This window comes from Vicia villosa, linkage group LG7, assembly GCF_029867415.1.
Source record: "Vicia villosa cultivar HV-30 ecotype Madison, WI linkage group LG7, Vvil1.0, whole genome shotgun sequence".
NCBI classification, from domain to species: domain Eukaryota; kingdom Viridiplantae; phylum Streptophyta; class Magnoliopsida; order Fabales; family Fabaceae; genus Vicia; species Vicia villosa.
Window position 1 is genome coordinate 1,469,530 of NC_081186.1, and position 26,570 is coordinate 1,496,099.

The 26,570-nt window shown below is 38.8% G+C and overlaps 2 long non-coding RNA genes across 3 annotated transcripts; both read left to right on the top strand.

Moving 5' to 3' along the window:
- Positions 1 to 11,808: 11,808 nt before the first annotated feature.
- LOC131616881 (uncharacterized) lies at positions 11,809 to 13,985 on the top strand. Its single transcript, XR_009288293.1, has 3 exons — positions 11,809 to 12,209; positions 12,300 to 12,709; positions 13,734 to 13,985. It is a non-coding gene; the product is annotated as an uncharacterized LOC131616881 (long non-coding RNA).
- A 9,710-nt stretch (positions 13,986 to 23,695) lies between these two features.
- Positions 23,696 to 25,872, top strand: LOC131616883 (uncharacterized). 2 transcript variants are annotated; one of them, XR_009288295.1, is made up of 3 exons: positions 23,696 to 24,113; positions 24,187 to 24,596; positions 25,621 to 25,872. It is a non-coding gene; the product is annotated as an uncharacterized LOC131616883 (long non-coding RNA). The 2 variants fall into 2 exon arrangements; XR_009288294.1 differs by having other exon boundaries at positions 23,696 to 24,096.
- The last annotated feature ends 698 nt before the right edge of the window (positions 25,873 to 26,570 follow it).

The window sequence follows — 26,570 nt, forward strand, 5'->3', positions numbered from 1 at the left end:
TACCTATAAACATATTCCACCACAACAAATAACATCGGTGTTTTAAAAATAATTCAGGCCACAACTCAAAACACCAGTTAAGTATATAAATTATTTGATTAGCTTCACTGTGCTCGAAACGGCACCAAAATCCGGTTTACGGTTTAAAAGTTACACCTCTTTAAAACTTTTCAAAATGGACAGTCGCAACAACTAACAGCACGCGGCGCCACACACGGTTCGCGGCGCGGAACGAATAGGAACAACGCCTTCGCGGCGCAAACAAGGTTTCGCGGCGCGGAACGAGAAGAAACTACGCCTTCGCGGCGCGGCCATACCCTCGCGGCGCGTACTGAGCACAACAAAACTTCCTGGCCTTCTGCCACGCAGTTCGCGGCGCCAACTCCTGGACGCGGCGCAAACTGGCGATTTCCTGCGCTCCGAATAGCAGAAATCAGCCTGCGATTTCGTCCCTCTTTCACCGAATCACTACCAAACAAATCTCATCCCAACCAGATTTCGCATACAGTGAAATAGCACATATTATAACACATTTATAATACATTCAAACATCCAATTATCACCAATACATGATCAATATAATCATTATGCATCAATCCTCCCAAAACCTAACAATTCTACAACCTAAGCATAACCCAATTGATCCGAATAACATGATCAAATCCTATCCTACCACCTATAATCCCATAATAGAAGATAAACGGAAGAGTCCCCCCTTACCTGAAGGTTGATTCTTCGTTCTTCCTTGGTCGCACTTCTCCGCTCCTCTTCTCTTTTCACGTTCAGACTTCTTTTCCCAAAATGCTGTAACCCTCTCTATTCCACAACTCCTCCTATTTTATTAAAATTGAAATAAAATTGTTTTAATTAGTAATAGGGCCTACCAATGCACCCCCTTCCTTACTAACCACAACTCAAGCCCAATTGTTTAATTCCTCATAATTCAATTAATTTAATTAAATTAAATTATGAAAATAAGTGGAGTGTTACAAGGCTGACTCTAGCTAGGAAAAATATTATTTTCTGCCTTGTACAAAGCCCAAGGTTGTGGCTGTCTGAGTATGAATGACTCTAATAGGGAAAAGATCCTAGATGTTAGGAATCTTTGACACATGAAGTATGGTTTATCTGCCTTGTACAAAGCCCAAGGTTGTGGCTACCTGAATGATGACGGACTCACTGGGGAGACTCTATTATCTGCCTTGCACAATGCCCAAGGTTGAGGCTGACTATTAACAAGGGAGTTTTATTGTTTTAGTGCCTTGTATGAAGCCCAAGGTTGAGGCTAACTATTTTTGTTGGATTTTGACCCTACTAAAGGATTTATTTATTAAAAGACGGATTTTTTGGAAGCTAACCCTTTCCAGGGGTTTTGTCTCAGCTGGTGAGTTTATCTTTTGAAAAGAATGATTTTTGGAAGCTAACCCTTTCCAGGGGTTTTATTCGTTTAAACAGGTTTTTATTAATTGACTTTGGAGGCTAACCCTTTCCAGGGGTTTTTATTAAGATGAAAGAATGATTTGGAGGCTAACCCTTTCCAGGGGTTTTTATTAAGATGAATGGCAGATAGATTATCTAATGAGACTTCTTGTTTAAAGCCCAAGATGAAGGCTGACACTGACTGAGGATAAACAAAACATGGATCCTAGACTCTGCTAAGGAAGATTAATGAAGATAAGGGTGACAGAGACTGTCCATGCCTCTCATTCCAAAAGTTGTACTCAATGTAAAATTGAGACAAACTTAGCTTGTTTAAAGTTTGGTTTAAATTGGAAGAAACTCACCAGGGTATGTTAAAAGGTGACTAAAGACCTGTTCCTATGTTTATAAGAAACCTGATGGGTCCTTGTATACAAGCTCAAGAGGAAGCTGGGAATGCTTTTAAGAAGCCTGTGGGTCCTTGTACAAAGCCCAAGAGGAGGCTAGTCGAGGGTCCTTGTTATAGCACAAGAGAAAGCTATGTGGTTTTGAACTTATTTTGGCTTTAAGCAAATGGGTAAGAGGTTTCACCGGGAATAATTCCTCTTTGGGTGGATGTGTCCTATTTTTTGGATTCTAAGGTTTTTGCCAAGATGTTTCACCGGGAATAATTCATCTTGGGGGTTTGAACTACAGATTTCTAATTAGGAAAGAGCCTTCACCGGGAAGACATTCTCAATCCTAGGTCATATTCCTATAACATATATATATATATATATATATATAGTTTAACTTTCCTACACACTCAGACGTAGTTCTAAACAAATATATGCACAGTTTATATTTGACAGTAATTTAAACAAAGACTGTAAATTGAAAGCTTGTAAAGCCTAACTTGGATGGAGTGGAGGCCTTTGAAGAAGTATGTACAAAGCCTTACCAGCAATTGATGGATAACAGTTGAATATATATGATAAACAGTTAATGTTTTTTTTTGAAAACAGAAGAAGTGAAGATGGACATAGGTCACATAGGTATCTGAAGAGTTTCACCGGGAATAATGCCCTTCGAATACCAGAAGAATATTTTGAAAACATAAAGAAGATTTTGTAAATACAGTTTTTGAAAACAAACTATGAAAAGAAAAAGGTGTTGGGACTTACACTCTATTAGAGGCCCACTTGAAAATGATTTACTGTTTATGAGAAACAGTTGAAAATGATTGAAATGATATAAGGTTTTGTTGTTTGAAAACCTTAATCATCCGTTTAATTGGAGACTGAAAACAGTTTTGAACATTGACAAAAGTCAACTTAATTAAGGCAAAGATGAAATCTATACCTAATTAAGACCTAAATAATTAGGGTTTTATCATAAAATTATTCCCAAAGTAATTAGGTTAAAACAAAATAAAAATATATATTTTCAAAGTATTTAAGAAAACACTTAAAACATACTATTTTAAACCTAATAAGAATATATGAAATAAATAATATTTTTATGATTTTTTTGATTATTCACAAAATAGATATATTAAATGACAAGTGTGTAAAAAATGAAATTAAAATGAATTAATTTGATAGGTTAAATAATTGTTTAAAGTTGTAAAGAAATCAAATGGAAAAAGTGATAAAAAATATTGTTTTGTCACTACCAAGGCTTGAACCCACGCTCCCATGGTCACCACACAAAACAAAGCCAACTGAGCTACACGCTCAGTGTGACTAAAGAGGGATTCCAATTGGTTATATATAAAACACGCGCGTTAAAATGAAAAATAAAAAAACAAAAGGTCTTAGGGGGGATCGAACCCCAGACCTAAGGCATGAGAAAGTGAGAGGCGCTTGTAACCAAGTGAGCTGAACGTTTTAGTCGTTCAAAACACGCTTCCAATTGATTATATTTTAAACTTGCTTCTGAGAATTCAAAAAAACGCGCGCAAAGCAACTTCATCTTCAACCTCACGATTTCAATTTCTGGAAATCCTATCTCCCTCAATTCTCAACTAAATTCAAAGATGTAAAGATGGATTTTGCTCGTTTTTGGACGAGGATCATGATGGTGTCCTTTAATTTCATTTATTCTAAGTGTAACATAAAATTCGCAAGCATGAACACTAAGAACCCTAAAACTGAAATTAAACATGAAATACTATATATGCATGATTTGATGCAATTGATTGAGGGCTAATGATCTATGAAGGTGCAGAAACCAACTGGTAACTTCATTTTAAGTTTATCATGCGTGAATCATAGAGTTTGAAGCTTTTGAAACTTACCTGAAAAATGAAGATTTGGCTCTGATCAAAGTGTGTTTCAGAGTTGTTGCAACGATCTAGATAGCTTCAGTGATCCTCCTGGAAGGTGTTGAGATGCTTAACTTGGACTAAAAGTGTCCAGAACCTCTTGCTCGACCCCAACTGCAACAGCTCCAAGTGAGAGGTGAAGATGATGATTCCCCATGTACAGAAGTGTTTCAGAGGTTTGGATCACCTCTAAATGACTCCCCTAAGGTGTTTGAATACTTAATTCCAAAGGAAGAGCTCTGGTTTGAAGAATCCGAGTCTTCTTGCCAAAGAACCTTTGAAAATCTTAAGTATGAAGAAAGAAGAGAGAAAGCAAGAATTTTGTTGCTTTGGTGTGTTTTCTGAATGAGAAAGACCCCTCTATTTATAGGCAAATGGTTCAGAGCAATTGAACATAGCAAGCTTGCTTAGTGAAGTGAGTTTGGTTTCTTAGCCATGAAGAAATTTTGAAAATATCCCAAATGCAATGATGCATTTTCGGGCAAGCTTCCCCAACCATTGATCTTGTATGATCTTAGGGAACATTTCTGATGCAGAGGAGAGTTCTAATTGGCTTAGAGCAAGATTCCTTGATGATTCACCATTTGCCATAAATTCAAAAATGCAATCATTACATAATCACATGCCTTTGTTTTTGGGAATCTTCTTCAATCCTTATGCAATGATGGAAATTGATGTATGGCATGCTTGCAGATGTATTAGAGGTCGTGTAGCATCACTTAGTGCAGCTAATTGCACAAAATTGCAAAGTTCCAATTTGTACATGACCTATAATTTCACCTTATGAGGCCAACTTTGAACAAGCATAACTCCTAGCTCAAAATGAATTTGGAGAAGGTTGAGCACAATTTGGAAAGCCCTAAACATCTAATTCAAATCATTAGTTTGGGGTTTCTTCAGAATCATTTGGGAAAATTGTGAAAAATGAGCCCAAAGTTGGATGAAAACTAGGTTAAAAACACTTAGAAAAATTTCTAAGTTTTTATAACCTAAAGCTTGAAAATTCCAAATCTCTTAAATGGTTGATCTTTTGAAAAAAGTTCCTATGTAAGATGTTGTTTTATTTTGCAAGATCTACAACTTTCATGTTGGAAGTTTTTTGAGTTGTGTAGGTGAAATTTTGAGTTCCCACAATGCCCTCAAAAACCCTAATTCCCGACTTTTCGCTCCTTGATGATTCTTCTTGAATTTCTTTGGTCAAATGACTTTAATACCCATATATTGATGATATTGATCTTTGAAAGTCATGGTTTGACCAAAAATCTTAAAAGTCAAAGGTGATCCCATACAGTTGACTTTTTCCAGATAAAGTGAGATTTTGGACTTTTGTGTGGAATTAAGATCTTCTCCTCAAATGAGTGATGTAAATGGGTTATATTGAGTTAGTAGAGGTTCTTGAATCATGTCTTGAGTTTTGGATCCATGCCCTGATTAAAAGTCAACTATCCAGATGAATTAGGTTAAAAACCCTAATTGTCGACCAGATGAAATTGGTGACTGTGGATCTTGAATTGAGGTGTGATGTCCAGTGGATCTTATTGTATGGATCTTTTGAAGATGATTGAAGTGTTTAATAGATGTCCTGGAGCTTTTTAGGGTTTCCCAAAGGTGATCCCTGATTTCAGTCCTTGATAGGCTCAAAAACCTAGTCCGGTGACCTGAGTAAACCTGTACTCAGATGACTGGGTGTCTAATCAATCATAGGTGAATATAAAAGTGAAGCTTTTGAGTCCTATGATTGTGTTAGAGACCAATCTTCTTATTGATTGATCCTTTGCCTGAGTTTTCTTGTCTTTGAACATCCTTGATTAAATGCCAGATGAAGAAGTGACTGCTCTGGGTACTTGCTTTGACCTGATGAAAATCCTGAAGATATGTCATCTCAGGGGGGTCAAAAATTAGGGTATGACAGGGAGTACCCTAATGTGCCACTACTTGGCATCAAAGGAGGCATCACTTACAATCCCTCTTTAGCTTTACGCCAATTCGGATATGCACGGAGCAACGGTCCTCATGACATGATTATCCGTGGCATTGTGTTTGATTACGAGGATGATTCCCATAGACACCGACGAAGGTTCATACATGCATGGGGCGGTGTTTATAGAGTGGAAAGCAAAACTTTGGGACAATGGAATTCTATTCCTATGGAACCTTACCTCAGATGGGTTCGGGCTCATGCTCAGAAACTCATCATGCCATATCCCGCTATTCTACCTGTGACTATTGAGCCAGAAGTTGAAGGAGACGAACCTCAAGTTATTCTACATCCGGATATGCCAACTGACCTGGAAGAGTTGCAAAAATCTTGGGTTCAACTAAAAGAGGAAAGAGATACCTTCAAAGCACACTGTCAAGACTATGAGAGAAGATTATTGGAGCTCACCGGACAACTCCAAGAAGAGCAGCAGATCAACACATTCCTGGGTGCAAAGAGAAAGCGTCCATGGGAGACCTGAGGGAGCCTTCATTTTCTTTATTTATTTCTGTTTTGTAAGCCCGAATGAGGCAAAGAAAAAAAATAATAATAAATTGTTTAACTAACAAATGTTTGTTTTTCTTTTGTTTTAACAAATCTAAACTCTAAGATCCTTGAAAACATTGCATATACATTTCATTCATTGCATATACATTTCATTCATTGCATATACATTGCATTCATACACATTGCATAACAGGTTCACATGACGGATTTCTCATCTCCTCGCTGTTTATTTCAGTCAGAAGAGATGGAATCTGAAACAAGCATCAAGAATCTCGAAGCACAAAACGCCCAAGTTCAAGTGGCAATTCTGGAATTGGCAAAGGGGCAACAAGAACTGAAAGCCCTGATAATCAAAAAGAAAAAGAAGCCCAAAGGATCTGTAGGCTTAAGTCACCTGAAAAGGAAGATCAAAATCCCAGTCAAAAAGTTCAAAAAGCCACCGATCCCTGAAATAGTCGGTGATGGTGAACAAGGAGACAATCACAGCAACCAGGGTTCTGCCAAACCCTGTTTCTCTTCTAATGAAGAGGATTATCATTATGGAGACGAACAGGATGATGACAAATACCCGCAGTTGGAGGAACGCATGAAAGCTATGGAGATACAAAAAATACCTGGCTTAGATTTCAATGATCTGGGACTCGTCTCAGATGTTGTTATCCCTCCAAAGTTCAAAGTTCCTCTCTTTGCAAAATATGATGGAGTTTCTTGCCCAAAACTACATCTGAGGTCCTATGTAAGGAAGATACAACCTCACACAGCAGATAACAAATTGTGGATTCACTTCTTCCAAGAAAGTCTATCGGGTACACAACTCGAGTGGTACTACCAGCTGGAAAGTACCAAAGTTCATACCTGGGAAGATTTAGCTGCTGCTTTTTACAAACAGTATCAATACAATGTTGATCTTGCACCAACCCGTACTTAACTAAGGGGCATGTCCATGACACCGAAAGAAAGTTTCAAAGGATATGCACAAAAGTGGAGAGATATGGCTGGAAGGGTTCAACCACCCTTATCTGATCGCGAGCTGGTCGATATGTTCATGGGCACTTTAACTAGCCCTTTCTATAGTCATTTGCTGGGAAGCTCATCATCAGGTTTCACTGACCTGATATTGACTGGAGAACATGTCAAAAGCGGCATTCAAAATGGAAAAATTCAAATAGGCTCTTCCTCTGGTACTACAAAAAGGCCCATCAGTGGGAAGAATGAGGTCAATACAATGCAAATTCAGAAAGGTCGCAAGAATGAGCAGCACCAATCTGTGGGGGCAGTTCTGATCTCCGCATCTGCACCTCAAAAAGATCAACAACCAAAATATACGCGTCGACCAGATGCACCAAGAAGAAATTTCACCAGAATCAATATGTCGATCTCTCAGGCATTGTAGCATTTGCTAAAAGCAGATCTGATCACATTAAAAGATCCTCCAAAGAATGTCAACAGTTCCTCTCCGAGTTATCGCCCCGATGCAACGTGTGCGTATCACTCAAACTGTCCAGGACATGACGCAGATCACTGTTGGGCCCTGAAAAATAAAATACAGGACATGATAGATGTTGGGGAAATTGAGTTTGATCCTTCAGAAACTCCAAATGTCATCACGGCACCCATGCCGAAGCATGACAAAACTGTTAACGCCATCCTAGACACTGTTTACATCTATGATGTGACCGAATTGTCAACTCCGCTCCTTGAAGTCAAAGGAAAGCTAATCCGAGCTGGTTACTTTCCAGGTTGTGACCCGGATTGCTTTTATTGCTCATACCTGCCCAATGGTTGTGAAAATCTGAGAATGGGAATTCAAAAATGGATGGATCACCGTATCATTATGTTTGAGAGGCTCCCTTCTATGGACGTTTTATGCGAAGTCTTTGCAAACGGGATGAGAATAGAGGATGTCTCAGTGGTTTCCAACTTACCATTCAAAATCTCTGCCAAGGCTCCTTTCAAAATTTCTGCTACACTCAAAGTGGCATCAGTAATCATTGATAGTCCAACTCCATTTCCATACTCCTCAGACAAATCTGTCCCATGGGGTTACGACACTAATGTTTATGTCCATGGAGTTAAACAGGATACCTCGACTGAAGAGGCCACGAAGTTAACTGCTCCAACTGTGGATAATATTATGTACCAGCAAGATCACGAGAAGTGGAAGGATCTTTTCACCAGAAATTTCTCCAAATGCTGCTGCTAATCCAGTCCAGGTCCCAATTCCTAATCAAGATATCAACGCCCGAGGCAAAGAGCCACAAGTTGAGCCAGTTCAAATACCGATAGAGGTCACTGTTGAAGATCCATCGAAGCAAGAAATGGAGGAAATATTGAAAATCATCTGCAAGAGTGATTACAATATTGTCGAACAACTGGGGCACACTGCTTCAAAAATCTCAATGCTGTCTCTACTAAAGTATTCAGAAGCTCATGCCAAAGCTTTGATGAAGTTCCTGAAAGCTGCGCATGTGCCTCAAGAGATTTCAGTCGATCAATTTGAGAATTGTGTTGCCAATCTAACCGTGAATAATAGCCTCGGTTTCTCTGATGTTGATCTAACCCCTGCTGGAAAAAATCACAACAAAGCCCTACATATCTCCATTGAATGTAATGGCACCACTCTATCTCATGTGCTGGTAGATAACGGTTCTTCTTTGAACGTGTTACCAAAAACAGTACTGGAAAAGCTTGACTTCGAAGGAATTGTGTTACAACCAAGCGATGTTGTGGTAAGAGCCTTCGATGGGTCAACAAGAACAGTGTACGGAAAGGTGAATCTCCCAATCAGAGTGGGCTCTCAGATCGTTGATTCTACCTTTTACGTAATGGAAATTCACCCAGCATATTCCTGTTTACTTGGACGCCCTTGGATACATGGGGCAAGCGCTATAACTTCTACCCTGCATCAGAAGTTGAAATATCCAATAAAAGGAAAGATTGTCACAGTTTATGGCGAAGAGGAATATGTGGTTAGTCACCTGAGCAATTCCAAATATGTTGAGTTGGATGACGAATTCATCGAAACTCCCTGCCAATCTTTTGAGGTGGTCTCTCCAGATGTCTCTACCACCAAGCATATTTCTGCTACTCCAACTACAACTATGGCTTCTCTCAAAGATGCCAAAGCTGTGATCGAAAAAGGTGATTGCACAGTATGGGGACAGCTTCTCGATATACCTTACAAGTCCGACAAGCTAGGCCTGGGCTATGATAGTGGAAATCAAAAGAATGATCAAAGTCCTTGTTCTAGAGGAATAATGTCACATTTCATCAGCCAAGGAGTGAATGCTATTGAAGACGATGGAGTGTTCTTGAACCATATCATTCAGCCATATCCAGATGAAATTCCACCCCTTCCCATGGGAATGTGGGATACTTTGGGAGAACCAAGCGGCAGGTATAATTATCAATATACCACACCTCAGAATTCTTTTAATGCTATGGAAGATATTACCCCAACTGGATGGGGTGATCAATTTGAGAATGACAAAAGTCTCACAAGTCCCAGCACTCAGCAATATCAAAATCCACCTAAAGAAGTATGGGACACGCTAGGAGAGCCAAGTGGCAAATATGACTTTATGGTGAAATATTCCGCTCCTCCGAGCTCACAAATCGCCATGGAAGACATTGTCCCAACTGGATGGGATGAACATTATGACGACAATTTTACTCCTGAAAACACCAGGGAAACACCAAATAATGAGGGTCACTTTCTGTCAGAATACACCCCTCACCAGGATACACAAGTCTCTATCCAAAACATCATCCCGACTGGATGGGACGGCCTTATCGAGCATCTCGCTCAGCTGTCGCACGCTCGCGAAAAATGAACAGAGTCGCCACCAATATATTTATCCCATAAGGGAAAGGAATATCAGAAAACCTAACAAAGGAAGGAACAGGGTCTTGCGACCAGAGAATCAAGGTACGGGAGTCGGTTACGCGAGGGGAAGGTGCTAGCACCCCTCACGCCCATCGTACTCGATGGTATCCACCTACGTTTGTTTCTATCTAAAGGGTGTATACTATGTTTATGTCTATATGCGAATGAATGCAAAAGAAATACGGGGAAAAGAAGGAATTATTTACAAGTGTGCTCGTTCAAGCCCCGCGACTTGATGCCTACGTATCCTTTTCAGGAATCAGAGCGCCGTAGTTCGGCTAAAGATTTTCTGTTTGTTTTTGTGTTTTTTAGTTGGGCGGCGTTAACGCTCACGCTCTTGCACAAGGGGACAGCCTAGGATGCAATGGAGCGGAGATAACTTGCCCTTAGAAAGGAGAAAAAAGAGATTGGTTTGTATCTTTTAAGGGTAATTCCATGATGACGAGAACCCACTACAAGGTCTCGCATCACTTCCTCACTTTTGTTTTAAGTCTGAACATTTATTAGGTTTTTTGAAGTGTTTTTGGTTGGTGTTTTTTATGGGGATTTTAACTTGTGACTTAGATCATACCAAAAGGATTTTTTTGTTTGTTTTTGAATATTTAGAGAACGCACATCGAGGCCTACGCCACAATCGTTTCTCTAAATAACGGTTAAGAAATACATCGAGGCTTCACACCTCAATCATTTCTTCTCCGCTAAGTAAAAGAGATACAAAAAGAGTTTTTTATGAATATTTAGAGAATGCACATCGAGGCCTACGCCACAATCGTTTCTCTAAATAACGGTTAAGAAATACACCGAGGCTTCACACCTCAATCATTTCTTCTCCGTTTAAGTAGGAAAGAACATACATCGAGGCCTACACCTCAATCATTTCTTTCCTACCATGAAATAAAGCAACGGTATGATCTTCATCGGTTTTTATTAAGTATTTTAAAGGTTGAAAAGAAAAAGAAAATGAGAGAGGGAACTAGACCTATTTTCTATTCTAATAGTTGTTTTATGTACAAGGAGATCTACCTAAAGTTAACATGGTAATGAGATAGATTCTAAAAGGAGCATTAAAATGGTATTAACAAAATAGGCCAAAAATATGGCCAAAAGCTAAGCAACAAAATCGCACAACAATTATACAAAAATTAACATGTAAATGATACAAAAGTAGTTCAAACATTAGTGCAAAAATTAACCTAAAAAATGCTACTATTTTTATGAGTTTTTATAAAAGAACTCAAATGTCAAAATTAACCTAAAGGATCTACTGTTTTTATGAGCTTTTTAATGAGAAAATTCTAAGACTGAAAATAAACCCAAAAGTGATCTAAACAATCTAACAAGGAAATTTTTATTGATTTTATTGTCTTTTAATATCTAAAAAACTAGAAAGAAAATACTAAAAGGAAAATTAAATCTAATTACAAAACATGGAAACAGGGGGGTTTAAGTCTGAAAATGGTGGTGCATGAGTAATTGTTGGCGCTGGACCCAATCAATAGCCCAACAGGTTTTTTGTTTCAGATTCAGCAACCAAACACTGAGCGAATGGGCCTAAATGGAGTGAGGAACGGATTTCGGTCAAGGCCCCAAGACAAGATTATCCATGGACAATTATTTTCAGATTTTCTTCAATTTGAGAAAAATAAAATAAATTAAATTAAAACTAAAAAATGAAAATAAAATAAGAATGAAATAAGAAGAGGGATTAGGGTTTTTACTCGTTGTGGCCTTTGAGCTTCTGCGTCCTTCTTCTTCTCAAACACTAACGCTTCCGACGGCAGTGTGGCCGAAGACGGAATTCTCCGATTCACTTCTCTCTTCTCCGCCGCGAACAATCGAACGAGCTACCGACTCCTCCCCTCACGTTACTCATCTCTCCGTCTACGTCTCCCTCAACTCGCTTTGCTCTCAGACTCCCTCCGTTTCTTCGTGTTTGTTTGTTGCGATGCGATGATGATTGAAGCAATGGTGGTGAAGATCGATGATGATAGATTGTTGAAGGTTAATTTGCGGTGAGGATTGCCGATGATTGATGACGAAGGCGTGATGTTATGCGTTCTTGATGCAGCTTCGGTAGAGGAACAAAGAATTCAGAGATTGCAATCTCAGAGAAGGTGAAGACGATGAATCGGTAACGACTTTCCTGTAACTTTTCCGTTAGACCTTCTCTTGCGATGATCTTGTTCTTTACATTTAATTTGCAGAAATTTGAGAGCGATGCTGATTGGCGATGAAGATTGTAGAAGTGGTGAAGAAAGCTTTGAAGAGAGAGTTGAAGATTGAGAGAAGATGACTGGTGGAGTTTTGAAGATTGAAGAATTGGTTGGAGAAATGATGATTCTGTTAGAGGTTCAGAGAAAGCATTGAGGATGAAGGAAGGTTAAGAAGTGATGATCGATGAAGAAGAGGAAAAGATGGAGGAGATGAATGGAGAGAGCATTGAGAGAGTGAAGGTATGGAATTATGGTGGGTGAACCCTTGAATCTGAGAAGTGAAGATGATTATATAGGGAGAGTTGATTGAAGCTGGCTGTTAGCATTGGATGAGTTCTGTTATATGAAGACTGAATGGGAACTGAGAGAGACATCCGAAGTTTGTTACAATTCGGTTAGAGGTTAGTTTCATTCTGTTTCTTCCTCTTCTCATAATCCAATCCTTCTTCTCTTTCTGTTATGATCTGTTGTTGAATGAATGGTAGTTAGTTAGGTTGTTGGTTAAAATGGTTAGAGGAAATAGGTAGTTAGGATTTGTGATTCTGTTATGGACTGTTATAAGGTGGTTTTAGATTGGTTAGGACAGTTGAAAGATATTGGTTAGAAAACTGTTAGAGAGGTTGGAAAGAGGTTAGTTATGTGTTATGTGCTGAGCTGGAAATTAGGGTGATTGAAGGTTAGAAGTGTGGTTAGTAACAGAAAGTTAGTTACAAACTGGTTTTTTAGAAGTTGTTAGTTAGTAACTGAAAGTTAGTTACAGACTGTTTTGTATGGAGAACAGGTTAGAGGTTGGTTGATAACTGTCAGTAGTTTTGAAATTAAAAAGTGAGGGGGAAAGTTAGTTATGAGGTTTTCGAGAATTCGTTAGGATTGTGAGATGTCATGAATGGTTTGAAATTGATATGAAATGGGTCTGTTTCTTTGTAATGAACTCAGTGAGGTTTGGTTATGTTAAGGGGTTGTGCAGTATGGTAAACGGGCAATGTATTTTGACTTGTATGAGTGTTTAGCTGGATGTATGAGCTGTATGTATTGGATTGGGATTTTGTATGGTTTGTTTTGTTTTCGAAATGGAAGAGCTTGAAAATGCACTGCTCTTTGCTCTTGAATGTTTGATTTTTTTCTGCATGACAGAGTCTTTTTGTTGGTATAGGGCTGGTTCGATGTGGCTGAATTGGTTTGAAAATGATTTGGACATTGGATATATGATGTGGTGAATGGGGCTGAATATGTGAATGCAGCATGGTTATTTATTTGTGGGTTTTGAATGAATGTTAGATGGGAACTGTTGCTGTTGATGTGGTTTTTTGAAGTATGTATGGCTTTGAAGTGTGTATGTTAAGTGTATGTAATGTGTAAAAGTTTGAATTTTGGCTTTTGAATGTTGGCAGGTCAGTTATATTTCTGTTTTCTTTGTTTTGACAGGTACAGGGGTCAAGGGTGGACTTTTGTGTATGATGTCGGTTATCTCGACTTGCCGTGAGTGAAGTTTTGAAGAGACAATGGAGCATTTGAAGAAGACTTGAAATATTTTCTTTTTTTTGTAGCTCTTTTCGTAACAGTCTGATACATTCGCGTCTTGTTGTAATGAAGCAGTATAGGATCTTGTAACTTTGTAATATTATCTTGACTCTTATTATGTAATGGAATTTTTTTGAATATTGATTTTTTGTGTAAGTGTGGATGAATTTTGAATGTTGTAATGACTTTGAATGGCATAAGGATGTAACTGTATTTGGATTTTGTAATAAGAAGTGGACTTTGATGGAATGTGATGGATGTATAGAACTTTCCCCTATATGCTTCATATTCAAACTCCTGATGCATTCTCCATACCTCTAATCTCAAAAAGCCTCAAGGGTGACTTTGATCAAGAATCAACATTCTTTGGTTGATTTCGACTGAAAGTCAAAGTTTTGACATAGTTTCTTCCAATCTTGCAACAATTCCCCAATTTTAATATATATGTCCGAATTCTTGCACGAACCCCAATGTCAATGACTTGTAGTTCCACTAATGAGCAGTATCCTTTGAATCACCATGAAAATAGGGAAATAAAACCCTTAATCATTGAATTTGTGGTATATGGATGAAGAATAACTTTGAAGCTTGATGAGGAGGAAAACCCACAATATCCATGAACTGAAACCCTGATTCCATAATCTAGTGCACACAGAAGAACCAGTTGCAACAAGTTTATCTGAAGTAGAAGTCTCAAACCAATAAAACCCCCAGTCTTTCAAACCTCGATCCCAAAGTCAAGTTATTGATTAATAAATGCATGAGTTATGTCAGATGACCTAATGGGAGGTATGTACATGAGACTATGAAATGCATGAGCCTAAGCCAGACAAAAATTGAAGGGTAGGACAAATTTGGGGTATGACAGCTGCCCCTATTTAATCGTCTTAAACCTGAAGGTGAGATTGACGCTAGTCTTTCGAACATTCAAGGTAGAAGAAGATTAAATATCCAAGTACCAGAAATTTGTCCTAAAGAGAAGATGGTGCAAACGTTATCCTTATTTTTTATTTTTATTTTTTTGACATCTGCTGGGGAAAGATAAATGTTTTTTCTTTTTTCTGGTGGAAAGCTTTATGGTGAGCAGTTGGAAGAAGGGTGATAGCTTGTAACATAGCCCAAGGTGCCAATACAAGGTTCTCAATGGAAATGATTATTGCATGGACGTGATTGGAAAATACGGGCTTGATGGAAAGGTAGGACCTACGATCTGTGACTCGAAACTAGGGTAAGGTCAACGGACCTACGACCCACAAGAATTGAAAAAGATGAGGATAAGGTTGACAGACCTACGATCCACAAGAAATAAAAAGGCGAGGATAAGGTTGACAGACCTACGATCCACAAGAAATGAAAAAGACGAGGATAAGGTTGACAGACCTACGATCCCCAAGGATTGGGAAAGACAAGGATAAGGTTGACAGACCTACGATCCACAAGAAATGAAAAAGACGAGGATAAGGTTGACAGACCTACGATCCACAAGAATAAAAAAGACGAGGATAAGGTTTACAGACCTACGATCCACGAGAAATGAAAAAGATGAGGATAAGGTTGACAGACCTACGATCCACAAGAAATGAAAAGATGAGGATAAGGTTGACAGACCTACGATCCACAAGAAATGAAAAGGATGAGGATAAGGTTGACAGACCTACGATCCACAAGAATTGAAAAAGATGAGGATAAGGTTGACAGACCTACGATCCACAAGAAATGAAAAGGATGAGGATAAGGTTTACAGACCTACGATCCACAAGAAATGAAAAGGACGAGGATAAGGTTGACAGACCTACGATCCACAAGAAATGAAAAAGATGAGGATAAGGTTGACAGACCTACGATCCACAAGAATTGAAAAAGATGAGGATAAGGTTGACAGACCTACGATCCACAAGAATTGAAAAAGATGAGGATAAGGTTGACAGACCTACGATCCACAAGAAATGAAAAAGATGAGGATAAGGTTGACAGACCTACGATCCACAAGAAATGAAAAAGATGAGGATAAGGTTGACAGACCTACGATCCATAAGGAAATTATTGAAAAGATGAGGATAAGGTTGACAGACCTACGATCCACAAGAAATGAAAAAGATGAGGATAAGGTTGACAGACCTACGATCCACAAGAAATGAAAAAGATGAGGATAAGGTTGACAGACCTACGATCCACAAGAATTGAAAAAGATGAGGATAAGGTTTACAGACCTACGATCCACAAGAAATGAAAAAGATGAGGATAAGGTTGACAGACCTACGATCCACAAGAAATGAAAAAGATGAGGATAAGGTTGACAGACCTATGATCCACAAGAATTGAAAAAGATGAGGATAAGGTTTACAGACCTACGATCCACAAGAAATGAAAAAGATGAGGATAAGGTTGACAGACCTACGATCCACAAGAATGAAAGGATGAGGGTAAACAACGAGTCCGGAGCACGCGAAGATTACTGAAAACACTCAGGCTGGGGATTGAGAAAACCAAGTATCGGCACCGTGGGTGGAGGGGATTTGTGATGTAGTAGCAGATATCAATTGGAGTTTGTAAGGGCATTTTATGTGAGGATGTATCATTGTCTTGATTGAGGGATGATTTGCATTGTCTGGCTTATGCTTTGTATGCATGTTTGGATTTTTTATGGCGTAATGATCCACTTTGACGGATATGCTACGCTTTTGAGGATGCAATGCTATATGCAGTGAATACTATATGCAGAGTGCCAAATAAAGGCATTGGTGAGGTAAACACCAGGGAAAATCCCCTTAGTGTTAAGGACCATGTGGAGGTGCCAATAGATATTGGACTCTGATTTGTAAGACGCACCTTCTTTGACTTGAAGAATAATTTCTGACTTCTCACCATGTGCCACTGCTTGGAAGATTTTCAACTTGAGGAGATTCCCTCGATTCACCATGTTGGGGATTATCCGAATAAGGGCACCAGGTTGGAGAAATGGAACAACTCTCAGGAGAAATAAACTCCTGTGCTTGGGGAGAGACCAAATTTCTAGGAGAAATAAACTCCTATGGTCATGGAGAGACAATAAGACTCAGACGATTGTTCCCCAAGCTTCGTGACTTATGGAGGAATTTTCCCTAAAGGGTCCTTGGAGAGATTTGTCGAATCTCGACGTAACTGCCCCAGATTGGTCAAACTCAAGAGATATTCCTCGACATGATTGCCCCAGATTGATCGAAGCTTGAAGAGATTTATCGACATGATTTCCCCAGATATGTTGAATTTGAGAGGTCAAACCTCGATTCAATTGCCCCTGATTAGGTGCATCTTACTAGAATCCTCAAGCTTTCTTTGTTTTGAAGTCAAACAAACATGGATTACCACGCTCAACGGAGTCTTCAAATTCTCCCCCTCAAGGTAATCAAGGAAAGCATTAACTGTTCATGCCCAACGGAGTTCTTTGGATAACTTGCCCCTTGATAATCAGTCTCTGAAACGATTAGCTTTTTACTCCACGGAGTTCTCAAGTCTCTTGTGCTTTGACATGATCAAGTTGCTCACTGATTCTCATCCTGAAATTTCTTTGATGTTTAAGCAGATGTTTGTATGCAAAAGAATGTTAATTCTAGGAATGATAATTTTAATGCAAAGTGTACGTTAGTCTTGAAGTTTAAAGAAACTTTTTATGAAATGAGGTTGCGACTTCTTGTGACTGAATCACTAGTTGACACAACCTCGATTTTTGCGTATGGAAGATAAAGCAAGCATACGATACCAACATGGATATGAGTCTCGCTTCATTAGGAGTCAGTTAAACACTATCTCATTGGAGTGTGTCTTCGAAACAAACCCTACTTCAATTAGGACTTTTTAAGGGTTGTAACTTGGTCGGGTTCACGGTTTTTTAAAAAACAAAGGATTTTTAGGCTCGAAATTATTTGGTACCCACCCCCTTCATGATGTTCTCCATTCCTAGGTTCAATTAACTCGACATGAGCGTTCATTCCTCACAAGGAATTTGGAATGGTTGAGGAATCAATGAGGTTTTTTGGACATGGCAGTCACTTCGTCTTTCATTTTTGGTGTCTGATCACACGACTTTGTTCTTTTGATAAGGATTTTTATTTTGTAATCCTTATTTTTCGCTTCTGCTTTCCCTAACTTTTGCCTGGACAAATTCTCTTGAATTTTATTTTGGAGTCCAGCGGGACGCCCTAACTTGCCTAAGTCACTTATTTCAAGTTTTTGACTTAGCGGGCTTTTTTTTTTTTTTTTTAACTCCTTTTTTTTTGAACAAGTCGTGTGATGTTGCATTGCTTTCGATTTGTTTGAAGTATTGTGACTGCCTCATTCTTTGATTGATGAGGGATAGCCATTGTGGTGTCGTCATCTTTTGACCTCTTGACGGAATAAGGACAACCATTGCAGTTTTGACATTCCTCAACCTTTTGAAGGATAACCATTGTTGTATCCTTAGATGCATACCCCTTTGGTGAGTTTTGAACACTCGATCAAGTTAAATGAACACTACCCTGCCCCAAGGTTAAAATTAAGGGTTTTTATGATTTAGAAAAGAAACTCCTTCTTCAAGGCTCAAAGGGGTTGACGAGGGTTTATCTCCCTTATATCTCCGGTGTTTGGGGATTTGAAATAATGCCTGTACATCCTCAGTAGGGTTTTTTATTCAAAAACACATGATTAGAGATTTTGCATTTTTATTTTTCATCACTCTCCCTCAGCTTTTTGCCTAAGCAAGCGATTAGTAAAGTTGATATCGTCATGCCAAAAACATTTTATGAGTGATAACGAATGGGTTTCTTCAAGACAAACATAAACAATGTATTATGATTTTCATTCAGAAATTAACAAGTTTTTACATGCTATTGATGCTTAAACACACAAATGAAAAATTACAATGAGAATGCAGTAAGAAACTAAATGGGTGTCGTTGTTGAGGAGACTTGACTCCGTCTGGACTTGTTGAGCTTGAATACTTTCTGCAGTTCCTTCCAAACACTTCAGATTACTTCAAAAGAGAACTCCAACAAAGTCTCCCATGAGTTGTAAACTTTTGCCTTACTTTAGGGATTCGAGCGATGCGAGTGATGCAATGCTCAAGATAAGAGTACGTCTTGCTTATCCCTCGTGCGGGAGCCCCAAGCATAGTTTCTAGAGTAGTAATCGCCATCCTAAATGGAAAGAATCTTGTATGATCATCAACTCGAGAGATACTTGTGGTGAAGAAGACCCAATACTAGAATCTTAACCAATTGTGATTCCAACAAACAAGGAAACGAATGAGCACAAGGCAATAGAATCACATCAATTTGTTTCTCATGTTCTTCTTGTCTCTGTTAACTAGCAAGGCCACTGAGAAGGAGATCCTGAGAAAAGGCAACTGATATATGAAGTAGACCCTTGAGAATGAGAAGCATTGTGAAGAACACTCTTGATTATCACACGGAAGAAGATTATGACGAAGTCACCCAAGAATTTGTAATGCTTTGGGGATTCGAGCAAGGCGAATGATGCAATGCTCAAGATAAGAGTGCGTCTTGCTTATCCCTCGTGCGGGAGCCCCAAGCATATTCATTGAAGAAGTATTTACCATTAAACATGGAGGAACCTTGTGTAGTCACCAAACTTAGAGAAGCTATTTGTTGCAAAGAGATCAAACACCAACTGAAACACCAACCTCCACGGATACAACTGAGCATAAGAACCTTGAGACGCTTCTACAAAACATTATTGATTTCCTTTTTTGGAAAAGATTATGACAAAGTTGCTCGAGAATTTGTGGTGCTTTTATTATTATCATACCAACCAACTCTGACAAGGAAGTAGTTTTCAACCAAAATAGGGAATACTGAAGTGAGAATACGGAAATGAAGTGATGATTGCCAATGTTGAGGAGCCTTGACTCCATTTGGGCTTATTCTTCTTTTTTTTTTTTTGTGATACTTTCTGGAATACGGGCATTCACTTATGCGTGAACTCTTCGTTTTATGCGCAGGCCATTTGGAGTGAATGATATTACTTTGGAGTCAATGAGATCTTGGACTTGGTGTTTCAAAACACTACAATCCTCAGTTGAATGTCCAGATGTCCCAGAATGGTACTCACACCTTGCATTTAAGTCATATCCTTGAGGAATTGGTGTTGGAGGGGGCTTAAACTCCCTTAGTTGGACCAAAGAATCCTTGAGCAAATGAGAAAGCAGCTGACTATAGGTCATAGGAATTGGGTCAATTCTTCTTGGTGGTCTCCTTGGCATTTGTGGACCCTGCTGATGGCCATGATTCCAGTACCCCTTCTGTTCAGGTGTCTTCCTCTTTTGACCTGGCTGTGAAACAAATGGAGACTGATGAGGTGGGAAACCTGGAACCCAAGATGGTGCATTGTGCTTCTGATTTGAAGTAGATCTGACATAGAAGTATGAATCAACCTTTTCTTCCACCGCAATTGGAACCCCATTTCCTTGAACAAACATACCCTCAGGGGTGAACAAAATCACTTTTGAATCAATGAGATCTTGAACTTGATGTTTCAGTGCCCTACAATGCTCAACATCATGACCAGGCGCCCCAGAATGGAACTCACATCGAGCATTGGCATCAAAGTTGGGGGGAAGCTTTTCAGGCGTAGCCAATTCTCGTAGCTCAACCAACTGAAGCTCCAGCAAACGGGGAAGTAACTGAGCGTAAGGCATCGGGATAGGATTGAGAATTCTCTGAGGTATCTTAGGCTTTTTCCCACACATTTGGCCCCCTTGAAGAACAAATTGGCATGGAGGTAATGGCACATGGAGTTGAGAAGGAACTTCCTGAGGTATTCCATGAGTGGGAATGGATCCTACTGAAGAGAAGGGATCAACAACTTCCGTTGCAGCAGTAGGAACAACATCCCCTTCCTTCCTTAATACCGTCTTCAGAACTTCCATGACCAAGCTCAATTGAGTCTTCAACTGACTATTCTCTTCTTTTAGTGCATCCTGATTATGGACCAAATCTTGCATCTCCAACATAAGATGACCCATTTGTTCCCTCATCTCGTCCATTTCCTCACGGAGTTGTTCCATAGTTGACTTCGGAGTCGTGGCGGTGGGAAGTCAAATTTGTTGTTGATCTGGAAATTTGAAGAGAAAGGGTCCCATAAGTATCTGAGAGAACCATGAAATGCATGATAGTATGAATGCATGTTTTGTTTATGAGAGATCCTAAAGTCTTTTCTCACACTTTCATCTTTCTTTTTCTTCTTTTTTTCAAGGCTTTATTTTGTATAGAATATCTTTTCTTTTCTTTTTTTGCTTTTCTATTTCCTTTTTCTTTTACATGTCTTTTCTTTTCTTTTCTTTTCTTTTCTCTTTTTTTTTTGGAAATAGACTTTAGGATCTTTCATAAATGGAGTGGACAAAGCAATGATGTTATGCAATGCAAAAGCATGGGATCAACGGTCGATGTAATCTTAGTAACCACTGTACAATCCTCTGAATAACTGATACAGGTCAAATGTCACAGGATCAAAGGTCCGACACCCTTTTTTAATACCAGGAAAACCAATAGTCACCAACTGAACGAAATAGTCACCAACGGTACCTGTCATGTATATCCCTCCCCACTCACGGGTGTAGTCTAGGTCAGGGTAAGGTCAAAATGGCAACCAGTGTTATCAGTCCTCCTGAGGCACCAATGTTGTTGCATCTACATGCCAACAATGATACCCCATTTGGACCTCGACTGGGCGTGGGTCTCATGATCGCACTAGACAAGACCTGACATCTCATCGGCGTCATGACTATCCACTCTATCCTAGGTATCCTATGTGTCACTCTGGCCTGGGTATTGGGCCTTTTACCTCATAGAAATATCCCACCCAACCTGCAAAACAGAACAGAAGACCCCAAGGAACACAGAATATAATCCATATGCATGATGTGCAAACAGAAATAAACATGATATGCAAGCAGAAAAATAAACATGCAAACATATATACAAGGTATAGACATAAAAACAAATAAACACCCAGTAAATAAACAAACAAACGCAGGCTAGGATCGACTCACTAAGGATGGACCAGCAATAGGTCTAGCAACATCCCCAGCAGAGTCGCCAGCTGTCGCACGCTCGCGAAAAATGAACAGAGTCGCCACCAATATATTTATCCCATAAGGGAAAGGAATATCAGAAAACCTAACAAAGGAAGGAACAGGGTCTTGCGACCAGAGAATCAAGGTACGGGAGTCGGTTACGCGAGGGGAAGGTGCTAGCACCCCTCACGCCCATCGTACTCGATGGTATCCACCTACGTTTGTTTCTATCTAAAGGGTGTATACTATGTTTATGTCTATATGCGAATGAATGCAAAAGAAATACGGGGAAAAGAAGGAATTATTTACAAGTGTGCTCGTTCAAGCCCCGCGACTTGATGCCTACGTATCCTTTTCAGGAATCAGAGCGCCGTAGTTCGGCTAAAGATTTTCTGTTTGTTTTTGTGTTTTTTAGTTGGGCGGCGTTAACGCTCACGCTCTTGCACAAGGGGACAGCCTAGGATGCAATGGAGCGGAGATAACTTGCCCTTAGAAAGGAGAAAAAAGAGATTGGTTTGTATCTTTTAAGGGTAATTCCATGATGACGAGAACCCACTACAAGGTCTCGCATCACTTCCTCACTTTTGTTTTAAGTCTGAACATTTATTAGGTTTTTTGAAGTGTTTTTGGTTGGTGTTTTTTATGGGGATTTTAACTTGTGACTTAGATCATACCAAAAGGATTTTTTTGTTTGTTTTTGAATATTTAGAGAACGCACATCGAGGCCTACGCCACAATCGTTTCTCTAAATAACGGTTAAGAAATACATCGAGGCTTCACACCTCAATCATTTCTTCTCCGCTAAGTAAAAGAGATACAAAAAGAGTTTTTTATGAATATTTAGAGAATGCACATCGAGGCCTACGCCACAATCGTTTCTCTAAATAACGGTTAAGAAATACACCGAGGCTTCACACCTCAATCATTTCTTCTCCGTTTAAGTAGGAAAGAACATACATCGAGGCCTACACCTCAATCATTTCTTTCCTACCATGAAATAAAGCAACGGTATGATCTTCATCGGTTTTTATTAAGTATTTTAAAGGTTGAAAAGAAAAAGAAAATGAGAGAGGGAACTAGACCTATTTTCTATTCTAATAGTTGTTTTATGTACAAGGAGATCTACCTAAAGTTAACATGGTAATGAGATAGATTCTAAAAGGAGCATTAAAATGGTATTAACAAAATAGGCCAAAAATATGGCCAAAAGCTAAGCAACAAAATCGCACAACAATTATACAAAAATTAACATGTAAATGATACAAAAGTAGTTCAAACATTAGTGCAAAAATTAACCTAAAAAATGCTACTATTTTTATGAGTTTTTATAAAAGAACTCAAATGTCAAAATTAACCTAAAGGATCTACTGTTTTTATGAGCTTTTTAATGAGAAAATTCTAAGACTGAAAATAAACCCAAAAGTGATCTAAACAATCTAACAAGGAAATTTTTATTGATTTTATTGTCTTTTAATATCTAAAAAACTAGAAAGAAAATACTAAAAGGAAAATTAAATCTAATTACAAAACATGGAAACAGGGGGGTTTAAGTCTGAAAATGGTGGTGCATGAGTAATTGTTGGCGCTGGACCCAATCAATAGCCCAACAGGTTTTTTGTTTCAGATTCAGCAACCAAACACTGAGCGAATGGGCCTAAATGGAGTGAGGAACGGATTTCGGTCAAGGCCCCAAGACAAGATTATCCATGGACAATTATTTTCAGATTTTCTTCAATTTGAGAAAAATAAAATAAATTAAATTAAAACTAAAAAATGAAAATAAAATAAGAATGAAATAAGAAGAGGGATTAGGGTTTTTACTCGTTGTGGCCTTTGAGCTTCTGCGTCCTTCTTCTTCTCAAACACTAACGCTTCCGACGGCAGTGTGGCCGAAGACGGAATTCTCCGATTCACTTCTCTCTTCTCCGCCGCGAACAATCGAACGAGCTACCGACTCCTCCCCTCACGTTACTCATCTCTCCGTCTACGTCTCCCTCAACTCGCTTTGCTCTCAGACTCCCTCCGTTTCTTCGTGTTTGTTTGTTGCGATGCGATGATGATTGAAGCAATGGTGGTGAAGATCGATGATGATAGATTGTTGAAGGTTAATTTGCGGTGAGGATTGCCGATGATTGATGACGAAGGCGTGATGTTATGCGTTCTTGATGCAGCTTCGGTAGAGGAACAAAGAATTCAGAGATTGCAATCTCAGAGAAGGTGAAGACGATGAATCGGTAACGACTTTCCTGTAACTTTTCCGTTAGACCTTCTCTTGCGATGATCTTGTTCTTTACATTTAATTTGCAGAAATTTGAGAGCGATGCTGATTGGCGATGAAGATTGTAGAAGTGGTGAAGAAAGCTTTGAAGAGAGAGTTGAAGATTGAGAGAAGATGACTGGTGGAGTTTTGAAGATTGAAGAATTGGTTGGAGAAATGATGATTCTGTTAGAGGTTCAGAGAAAGCATTGAGGATGAAGGAAGGTTAAGAAGTGATGATCGATGAAGAAGAGGAAAAGATGGAGGAGATGAATGGAGAGAGCATTGAGAGAGTGAAGGTATGGAATTATGGTGGGTGAACCCTTGAATCTGAGAAGTGAAGATGATTATATAGGGAGAGTTGATTGAAGCTGGCTGTTAGCATTGGATGAGTTCTGTTATATGAAGACTGAATGGGAACTGAGAGAGACATCCGAAGTTTGTTACAATTCGGTTAGAGGTTAGTTTCATTCTGTTTCTTCCTCTTCTCATAATCCAATCCTTCTTCTCTTTCTGTTATGATCTGTTGTTGAATGAATGGTAGTTAGTTAGGTTGTTGGTTAAAATGGTTAGAGGAAATAGGTAGTTAGGATTTGTGATTCTGTTATGGACTGTTATAAGGTGGTTTTAGATTGGTTAGGACAGTTGAAAGATATTGGTTAGAAAACTGTTAGAGAGGTTGGAAAGAGGTTAGTTATGTGTTATGTGCTGAGCTGGAAATTAGGGTGATTGAAGGTTAGAAGTGTGGTTAGTAACAGAAAGTTAGTTACAAACTGGTTTTTTAGAAGTTGTTAGTTAGTAACTGAAAGTTAGTTACAGACTGTTTTGTATGGAGAACAGGTTAGAGGTTGGTTGATAACTGTCAGTAGTTTTGAAATTAAAAAGTGAGGGGGAAAGTTAGTTATGAGGTTTTCGAGAATTCGTTAGGATTGTGAGATGTCATGAATGGTTTGAAATTGATATGAAATGGGTCTGTTTCTTTGTAATGAACTCAGTGAGGTTTGGTTATGTTAAGGGGTTGTGCAGTATGGTAAACGGGCAATGTATTTTGACTTGTATGAGTGTTTAGCTGGATGTATGAGCTGTATGTATTGGATTGGGATTTTGTATGGTTTGTTTTGTTTTCGAAATGGAAGAGCTTGAAAATGCACTGCTCTTTGCTCTTGAATGTTTGATTTTTTTCTGCATGACAGAGTCTTTTTGTTGGTATAGGGCTGGTTCGATGTGGCTGAATTGGTTTGAAAATGATTTGGACATTGGATATATGATGTGGTGAATGGGGCTGAATATGTGAATGCAGCATGGTTATTTATTTGTGGGTTTTGAATGAATGTTAGATGGGAACTGTTGCTGTTGATGTGGTTTTTTGAAGTATGTATGGCTTTGAAGTGTGTATGTTAAGTGTATGTAATGTGTAAAAGTTTGAATTTTGGCTTTTGAATGTTGGCAGGTCAGTTATATTTCTGTTTTCTTTGTTTTGACAGGTACAGGGGTCAAGGGTGGACTTTTGTGTATGATGTCGGTTATCTCGACTTGCCGTGAGTGAAGTTTTGAAGAGACAATGGAGCATTTGAAGAAGACTTGAAATATTTTCTTTTTTTTGTAGCTCTTTTCGTAACAGTCTGATACATTCGCGTCTTGTTGTAATGAAGCAGTATAGGATCTTGTAACTTTGTAATATTATCTTGACTCTTATTATGTAATGGAATTTTTTTGAATATTGATTTTTTGTGTAAGTGTGGATGAATTTTGAATGTTGTAATGACTTTGAATGGCATAAGGATGTAACTGTATTTGGATTTTGTAATAAGAAGTGGACTTTGATGGAATGTGATGGATGTATAGAACTTTCCCCTATATGCTTCATATTCAAACTCCTGATGCATTCTCCATACCTCTAATCTCAAAAAGCCTCAAGGGTGACTTTGATCAAGAATCAACATTCTTTGGTTGATTTCGACTGAAAGTCAAAGTTTTGACATAGTTTCTTCCAATCTTGCAACAATTCCCCAATTTTAATATATATGTCCGAATTCTTGCACGAACCCCAATGTCAATGACTTGTAGTTCCACTAATGAGCAGTATCCTTTGAATCACCATGAAAATAGGGAAATAAAACCCTTAATCATTGAATTTGTGGTATATGGATGAAGAATAACTTTGAAGCTTGATGAGGAGGAAAACCCACAATATCCATGAACTGAAACCCTGATTCCATAATCTAGTGCACACAGAAGAACCAGTTGCAACAAGTTTATCTGAAGTAGAAGTCTCAAACCAATAAAACCCCCAGTCTTTCAAACCTCGATCCCAAAGTCAAGTTATTGATTAATAAATGCATGAGTTATGTCAGATGACCTAATGGGAGGTATGTACATGAGACTATGAAATGCATGAGCCTAAGCCAGACAAAAATTGAAGGGTAGGACAAAT